Source organism: Mustelus asterias, unplaced genomic scaffold (assembly GCF_964213995.1).
Source record: "Mustelus asterias unplaced genomic scaffold, sMusAst1.hap1.1 HAP1_SCAFFOLD_2376, whole genome shotgun sequence".
NCBI classification, from domain to species: domain Eukaryota; kingdom Metazoa; phylum Chordata; class Chondrichthyes; order Carcharhiniformes; family Triakidae; genus Mustelus; species Mustelus asterias.
In genome coordinates, this window is record NW_027592321.1 from 33,981 (window position 1) to 42,994 (window position 9,014).

Here is a 9,014-nt window from a genome sequence, read left to right on the forward strand (position 1 = left end):
CAGGGCCACGAGAGGAAGACACGTGGGTCACACTTAAAAAATCGGACCTCTCGGGGACAAAAGTGGGGAATTATGCTTAGAGCCCAAAGAAGTTGGGGAGATCCTAAATGAATACTTTGCGTCGGTATTCACAAAGGAGAGGGATGTGTTGACTGGGAGTGTCTCGGAGGGGAGTGTTGAACCGTTGGAGAAAATCTCCATTCCAAGGGAGGAAGTGTTAGGTTTGTTAGAGAATATAAAGACTGACAAATCCCCAGGGCCTGATGGAATCTATCCAAGGCTGCTCAGGAAGACGAGAGATGAAATCGCTGGGCCTCTGACGCAAATCGTTGTCTCGTCACTGGACACAGGTGAGGTCCCAGAGGGTTGGAGGATAGCTAATGTGGTCCCGTTATTTAAGACGGGTAGGAAGGATAACCCGGGTAATTATAGGCCGGTGAGCTTGACGTCCGTGGTGGGGAAGTTGTTGGAGAAGATTCTTAGAGATAGGATGTATGCGCATTTAGAAAGGAATAAACTCATTAACGATAGTCAGCATGGTTTTGTGAGAGGGAGGTCATGCCTCACTAACCTGGTGGAGTTTTTTGAAGAAGTGACCAGAATGGTTGACGAGGGAAGGGCCGTGGATGTCGTCTATATGGACTTTAGTAAAGCGTTTGACAAAGTCCCTCATGGTAGGCTGGTGAAAAAGGTTGGATCTCATGGGATAAAGGGGGAGTTGGCTAGATGGGTGGAGAACTGGCTTGGTCACAGAAGACAGAGGGTGGTAGTGGAAGGGTCTTTTTCCGGCTGGAGGCCTGTGACGAGTGGTGTTCCGCAGGGCTCTGTATTGGGACCTCTGCTGTTTGTGATTTATATAAACGATCTGGAAGAAGGTGTAACTGGGGTGATCAGTAAATTTGCGGACGACACAAAATTGGCAGGACTTGCAGACAGTGAGGAGCATTGTCAGAAGCTACAGAAGGATATAGATAGGCTGGAAATATGGGCAAAGAAATGGCAGATGGAGTTCAATCCTGATGAATGCAAAGTGATGCATTTTGGTAGAAATAATGTAGGGAGGAGCTATACGATAAATGGCAGAACCATAAAGGGTGTAGATACGCAGAGGGACCTGGGTGTGCAAGTCCACAGATCCTTGAAGGTGACGTCACAGGTGGAGAGGGTGATGAAGAAGGCATATGGCATGCTTGCCTTTATAGGACGGGGCATAGAGTATAAAAGTTGGGGTCTGATGTTGCAGATGTATAGAACGTTGGTTCGGCCGCATTTGGAATACTGCGTCCAATTCTGGTCGCCACACTACCAGAAGGACGTGGAGGCTTTGGAGAGAGTACAGAGGAGGTTTACCAGGATGTTGCCTGGTATGGAGGGGCTTAGATTGGGTAAACTGGGGTTGTTCTCCCTGGAAAGACGGAGGATGAGGGGAGACTTAATAGAGGTGTATAAAATTATGAAAGGCACAGATAGGGTGAACGGTGGGAAGCTCAGGGAGCTCTGCACTCTCTCTAAAGCCTCCACGTCCTTCTGGCAGTGCGGCGACCAGAACTGGACGCAGTACTCCAAATGTGGCCTAACCAGCGTTCTATACAGCTGCAACATCAGACTCCAGCTTTTATACTCTATACCCCATCCTATAAAGGCAAGCATACCATATGCCTTCTTCACCAGCTTCTCCACCTGTGCTGCCACCTTCAAGGATTTGTGGACTTGCACACCTCGGTCCCTCTGTGTTTCTATACTCTTGATGGTTCTGCCATTTATTGTATAACTCCCCCCTATATTAGTTCTTCCAAAATGCATCACTTCGCATTTATCTGGATTAAATTCCATCTGCCATTTCTCCGCCCAATTTTCCAGTTTATCTATATCCTGCTGTATTGTCCGATAATGTTCATCGCTATCCGCAAGTCCAGCCATCTTCGTGTCATCCGCAAACTTGCTGCTAACACTAGTTACACCTTCTTCCAAACCATTTATATATATCACAAATAGCAGAGGTTCCAGTACAGAGCCCTGCAGAACACCACTGGTCACAGATCTCCAGCCGGAAAAAGACCCTTCGACTGTTACCCTTTGTCTCCTGTGGCCAAGCCAGTTCTCTACCCATCTAGCCACTTCTTGTATCCCATGAGCCTTAACCTTCTTAACCAACTTGCCTTGATAGACTTTGTCAAATGCCTTACTGAAATCCATATAGACAACATCCACAGCCCTTCCTTCGTCAACCGTTTTTGTCACTTCCTCAAAAAACTCCACCAAATTTGTAAGGCACGACCTCCCTGTTACAAAACCATGCTGTCTGTCACTAATGAGATTGTTCCGTTCTAAATGCGCATACATCCTGTCTCTAAGAATCCTCTCCAACAACGGCAAGTTTGCTGATGACACAAAGGTTGGAGGTGTTGTGGATAGTGTAGAGGGATGTCAGCAGTTGCAACGAGACATAGATAACATGCAAGACTGGGCGGAGAAGTGGCAGATGGACTTCAACCCAGATAAGTATGTGGTGGTTCATTTTGGCAGGTCGAATAGGATGGAAGAATATAATATTAAGGGTAAGACGCTTGGCAGTGTGGAGGAACAGAGGGATCTTGGGGTCCGGGTTCATAGGACGCTCAAAGCGGCGTCGCAGGTAGAGGCTGTGGTTAAGAAGGCGTATGGAATACTGGCCTTCATCAATAGAGGAATTGAGTTTAGAAATCGGGAGATAATGCTGCAACTGTATAGGACCCTGGTCAGACCCCACCTGGAGTACTGTGCCCAGTTCTGGTCGCCTCATTACAGAAAGGATGTGGAAGCCATAGAACAGGTGCAGAAGAGATTTACGAGGATTTTACCGGGATTAAGTGGTATGCCTTATGAGGATAGGTTGAGAGAGCTAGGTCTATTCTCCTTGGAGAGGCGAAGGATGAGAGGTGACCTGATAGAGGTGTATAAGATGTTGAGAGGTATTGATAGAGTGGATTCTCAGAGGCTTTTACCCAGAGCTGAAATGGTTGTCACGAAAGGCCACAGGTTTAGGGTGCTGGGGAGTAGGTATAGAGGAGATGTTAGGGATACGTTTTTCACTCGGGGTGGTGGGTGCGTGGAATCGGCTGCCGGTAGTGGTGGCGGAAGCGGATTCAATTGAGTCTTTTAAGAGTTTTTTGGATAGGTTCATGGAGGTTAGTAAGATAGAGGGTTAGCCTAGAAGGTAAGGAAATTGTTCGGTGCAACTGGTGGGCCGAAGGGCCTATTCGTGCTGTAGCTTTCTATGTTTCTATAAGTGTTTAGGCGAGACAGAGGAGGGGATAGGAGAGGTGGGGGAGTAGCAATGCTGGTTAGGGAGCATATTACAGCGGTACAGAGGGTGGACAATTTGGAAGGGTCAGGTAACGAGTCACTGTGGGTGGAGCTCAGAAACAGGAAGGGCGCAGTCACTATGCTGGGGGTATACTACAGGCCTCCCAACAGCCCACGGGAAGTTGAGGAACGGATATGTAAGGAGATTCTGGACAGGTGCAGGAAAAATAGGGTTGTTGTAGTGGGAGACTTTAATTTCCCTTATATAGACTGGAAATCGCTGGGGACCTGGACGGGGAAGAATTTATAAAATGCGTACAGGAAGGTTCTTTGGAACAATATGTTGACAGTCCAACTAGAGAAGGGCTATACTGGACCTAGTACTGGGGAATGAGCCCGGTCAGGTCATCAAAGTTTCAGTAGGGGAACATGTGGCAAATAGTGACCACAATTCTGTAAACTTTAGGATAGTAATGGAAAAAGATGAGTGTTGCCCTATGGGTAAGGTGCTGAATTGGGGGAAGGCTAACTACAGCCGGATTAGGCAGGATTTGGTGGCTGTTGATTGGGAGAGGCTGTTCGAGGGTAAATCCACATCTGGCATGTGGGAGTCTTTTAAGGAGCAGTTGATAGGACTGCAGGACAGGCATGTGCCTGTAAAGAGGAAGGATAGGAAAGGTAGGATTCAGGAGCCGTGGGTAACCAGTGAAATTGTGGGTCTATTCAAAAAGAAGAAAGAGGCATACATGAGGTCCAGGCAGCTAAAAACAGATGGGTCCAGGCAGCTAAAAACAGATGGAGCACTGGAGGAATACAGAGAAAGTAGAAAATAACTCAAACAGGGAGTGAGAAGGGCAAAAAGGGGTCACGAAATGTCCTTGGCAGACAAGATTAAGGAGAATCCTAAGGCATTTTATACATATGTTAGGAACAAGAGGGTTGTTAGGGAAAGAATCGGACCTCTCAGGGACAAAGGAGGGGAATTATGCTTAGAACCAAAGGAAGTAGGTGAGATCCTAAACGAATACTTTGCATCAGTATTCACAAAGGAGAGGGACATGTTGACTGGTATTGTCTCAGAGAGATGTGTTGACCCGTTAGAAAAAATCTCAATTACAAGGGAGGAAGTGTTAGGTTTTTTAGGAAACATTAAGACAGACAAGTCCCCAGGGCCGGATGGCATCTATCCTAGACTCCTCAGGGAGGCAAGAGATGAAATTGCTGGGCCTCTAACAGAAATCTTTGTCTCTTCACTGGACACAGGTGAGGTCCCAGAGGATTGGAGAATAGCAAATGTCCCGTTATTTCAGAAGGGCAGCAAGGATAACCCGGGTAATTATAGGCCGGTGAGCTTGACGTCCGTGGTAGGGAAATTGTTGGAGAAGATTCTTAGAGATAGGATAGGCATTTAGAACTGAATAATCTTATTAGCAATAGACAGCATGGTTTTGTACGAGGGAGGTCATGCCTCACTAATTTGGCTGAGTTTTTTGAGGAGGTGACAAAAACGATTGATGAGGGAAGGGCCGTGGATGTCGTCTATATGGATTTTAGTAAAGCGTTTGACAAGGTCCCTCATGGCAGGCTGGTGCAAAAGGTTAAATCTCACGGGATAAAAGATGAGCTAGCTAGATGGGTGGAGAACTGGCTTAGCCATAGAAGACAGAGGGTAACAGTGGAGGGGTCTTTTTCCGGTTGGAGGTCTGCGATAGTGGTGTTCACAGTAAGAGTTTTAACAACACCAGGTTAAAGTCCAACAGGTTTATTTGGTAGCAAATGCCATTAGCTTTTGGAGCGCTGCTCCTTCTAATGGTGTTCCACAGGGCTCTGTACTGGGACCTCTGCTGTTTGTGATATATATAAATGATTTGGAAGAAGATGTAGCTGGTGTGATCAGTAAGTTTGCGGACAACACAAAGATTGCTGGAGTTGCGGATAGTGATGAACATTGTCAGAGAATACAGCAGGATATAGATAGGCTGGAACGTTGGGCGGAGAAATGGCAGATGGAATTTAATCCAGATAAATGCGAAGTGATGCATTTCGGTAGATCTATTGTAAGGGGGAGCTATATAATAAATGGCAGAACCATCAGGAGTATAGACACACAGAGGGACCTGGGTGTACAAGTCCACAGATCCTTAAAGGTGGCAGCACAGGTGGAGAGCGTGGTGAAGAAGGCATATGGCATGCTTGCCTTTATTGGAGTGGGCATAGAATATAAAAGTTGGCATATGATGTTGCAGCTGTATAGAACGTTAGGCCACATTTGGAATACTGCATCCAGTTCTGGTCGCCACACTACCAGAAGGACGTGGAGGCTTTGGAGAGAGTACAGAGAAGGTTTACCAGGATGTTGCCTGGTATGGAGGGTCTTAGCTATGAGGAGAGATTGGGTAAACTGGGGTTGTTCTCCCTGGAAAGATGGAGGATGAGGGGCGACCTAATAGAGGTGTATAAAATTATGAAGGGCATAGATAGGGTGAACAGTGGGAAGCTTTTACCCAGGTCGGAGGTGACGAACACAAGGGGTCACGGGTTCAAGGTGAGGGGGGCTAGGTTCAAGGTGAGGGGGGCAAGGTTCAACACAGATGTCAGGGGGACGTATTTTACACAGAGGGTGGTGGGGGCCTGGAATGCACTGCCAAGCAAGGTGATTGAGGCGGACACACTGGGATCATTTAAGACTTATCTAGATAGCCACATGAACAGACTGGGAATAGAGGGATACAAATGAATGGTCTAGTTGGGCACATAGCGGCGCAGATTTGGAAGGCCGGAGGGCCTGTTCCTGTGCTGTATTGTTCTTTGTACAGAACATGGAAAAGTCATGTGACTGGAAGGCAAATCAGCCACCCAATCCTCACTCCTTTCCCTGAGAGCAGACAACCAGTCAGTGCCTTGGTGAGACAAAAACAAGAAATGCTGGAAATCTCAGCGAGAATGGAGTTTGGGGTCTGGAAGACCCTTGGTTAGAGCTGAAGAGAACTGGAAATAGGATGAGATTTATACTGTTTTTTTGGGGGGAGGGGTGGGGCTGGTAGAGAACCAATGGCAGATGGAGATGGGAGAGATTGACAAAGGTGTCAAAGACAAAAAGACAAATGGTGGCGATCATGGTGAAAAAGTGCTGATTGCGGCCTTTAAGGGATCAGAACATGTAAATGGCAGGACAAAGGTAAGCAGAGTGTCAAAGGTCAAGCTGAGAGACATGGTACAGTTGGTTGATGGGGGAGGGTGGTGGTGGGGGGGACAGGGGGATGGGGTAGTGGGGGGGTGGTGAGGGGCGGGGCGAGGGGGGGCGAGGGGTGGTGTGGGGGGGGTGAGAGGTGGTGGGGGGACGAGAGGTGGCGTGGGGGGGCGAGGGGTGGTGTTGGTGGTGAGGGGTGATGGCGGGGGGTGGGTGTGGTGGTGGGGGGGTGTGGTGGTGGTGGTGGGGGGGTGTGGTGGGTGGTGGTGGTGGTGGGGGGTGTGGTGGTGGGGGGGTGTGGTGGGTGGTGGTGGGGGGGTGTGGTGGTGGGGGGGGTGTGGTGGGTGGTGGTGGTGTGGTGGGGGGGTGTGGTGGTGGTGGGGGGGTGTGGTGGGTGGTGATGGTGGGGGGGTGTGTGGTGGTGGTGTGGGGGGGTGTGGTGGTGGTGGGGGGGGTGTGGTGGTGGTGGTGGTAGTGGGGGGGGTGTGGTGGGTGGTGGGTGGGGGGGTGTGGTGGGTGGTGGTGGGGGTGGGTGGTGGTGGTGGGGGGTGTGGTGGTGGTGGGGGGGTGTGGTGGTGGTGGGGGGGGTGTGGTGGGTGGTGGTGGTAGTGGGGGGGGGTGTGGTGGGTGGTGGGTGGTGGGGGGGTGTGGTGGGTGGGTGGTGGGGGGTGGTGGTGGGTGGGGGGTGGTGGGTGTGGTGGGGGGTGTGGTGGGTGGTGGTGGGGGGTGTGGTGGGTGGTGGGGGGTGTGGTGGGTGGGTGGGGGTGGTGGTGGTGGGGGTGGTGGTGGGTGGTGGTGGGGGGGGGGGGGGGGGTGGTGGGGGGGGTGGTGCAGCTGTACAGAACCTTAGTTCGGCCTCATTTAGAATATTGTGTACAATTCAGGTCATCACACTGCCAGAAGGATGTGGATGCTTTGGAGAGGATACAGAAGAGGTTTAACAGGATGTTGCCTGGTCTGGAGGGTGTTAGCTATGAGGAGAGGTTGGATTAACTCATTTGTTCTCACTGGAACGACAGATGTTGAGGGGTGACCTGATAGAGGTCTACAAGGTTGAGTGGGATGGACAGAGTGGATAGTCAGATGCTCTTTCCGAGGGGAGAAGAGTCAAGTACTAGGGGACATAGGTTTAAGATGCGTGGGGAAAAGTTTAGAGGAGATGTGCGAGGCAAGTTTTTTACACAGGATGGTGAATGTCTGGAAGGCGCTGCCCGGGGAGGTGGTGGGAGCAGGTACGATAGCGGCATTTAAGGGGCAACTAGACGAATACATGAATAGGATGGGAATGGAAGGATACAGACTTGGTAAGTGCGTACGGTTTTAGTTTAGGCAGGCATCATGATCGCCGCAAGCTTGAAGGGCCTGTTTCAGTGCTGTACTGTTCTTTGTTCCCTTTGTCTTTTTGTCTGTGTACAGTTTTGGTTTCCTTACTTGAGAAAGGATATAACTGGCACTGGAGGGGGTGCAGAGGAGATTCACTAGGTTGATTCCGGAGTTGAGAGGGTTGGCTTATGAGAAGAGACTGAGTAGACTGGGACTATACTCATTGGAATTCAGAAGAATGAGGGGAGATTTTATAGAAACATATAAGATTATGAAGGGAATAGATAAGATAAAGCAGGGAAGTTGTTTCCACTGGTGGGTGAAACTAGAACTAGGGGGCATAGCCTCAAAATAAGGGGGAGCAGATTTAGGACTGAGTTGAGGAGGAACTTCTTCACCCAAAGAATGTGAATCTGTGGAATTCCCTGCCCAGTGAAACAGTTGAGGCTACCTCATTGAATGTTTTTAAGGCAAGGATAGATATTATCAGTAAAGGAATTAAGGGTTATGGTGAGCGGGCGGGTAAGTGGAACTAAGTCCATGAAAAGATCAGCCATGATCTTATTGAATGGCGGAGCAGGCTCAAGGAGCCAGATGGCCTACTCCTGCTCCTAGTTCTTATGTTCTTCAATAAATCACTGTTGTAATTCAAGACTTCACGCTATTACAAGCGTGCAACACCCCAGCAGCCTCCGCACTGAAAGGATCATCCTCCACCATTTCCGCCAACTCCAGCAAGATGCCACCATCGAACACATCTTCCCCTCGCTCCCCCTGTCAGCATTCCACAGGGACCCTCCCTCTGTGATCCACTCCTTCACACCCAATCCTCCATTTCCTTGCCATGGCACCTTCTCTTGCAGTGGGGTGGCAATGGCCTAATGGTCTTATTCGTTAGACTATTAATACAGAAACTCAGCTCATGTTCTGGGGACCTGGGTTCGAATCCCGCCACGGCAGATGGTGGAATTTGAATTCAATTTAAAACTCTGGAATTAAGAATCTACTGATGACCATGAAACCATTGTCGATTGTCAGGAAAACCCATCTCGTTCATTAATGTCCTTTAGGGAAGGAAATCTGCCGTCCTTACCTGGTCTGGCCTACATGTGACTCCAGAGTCACAGCAATGTGGTTGATTCTCCAATGGCCTCTGAAATGGGGAGCAGTTAGGGATGGGAACCACATAAATTATTTTTAAAGAAAGATTAACGTA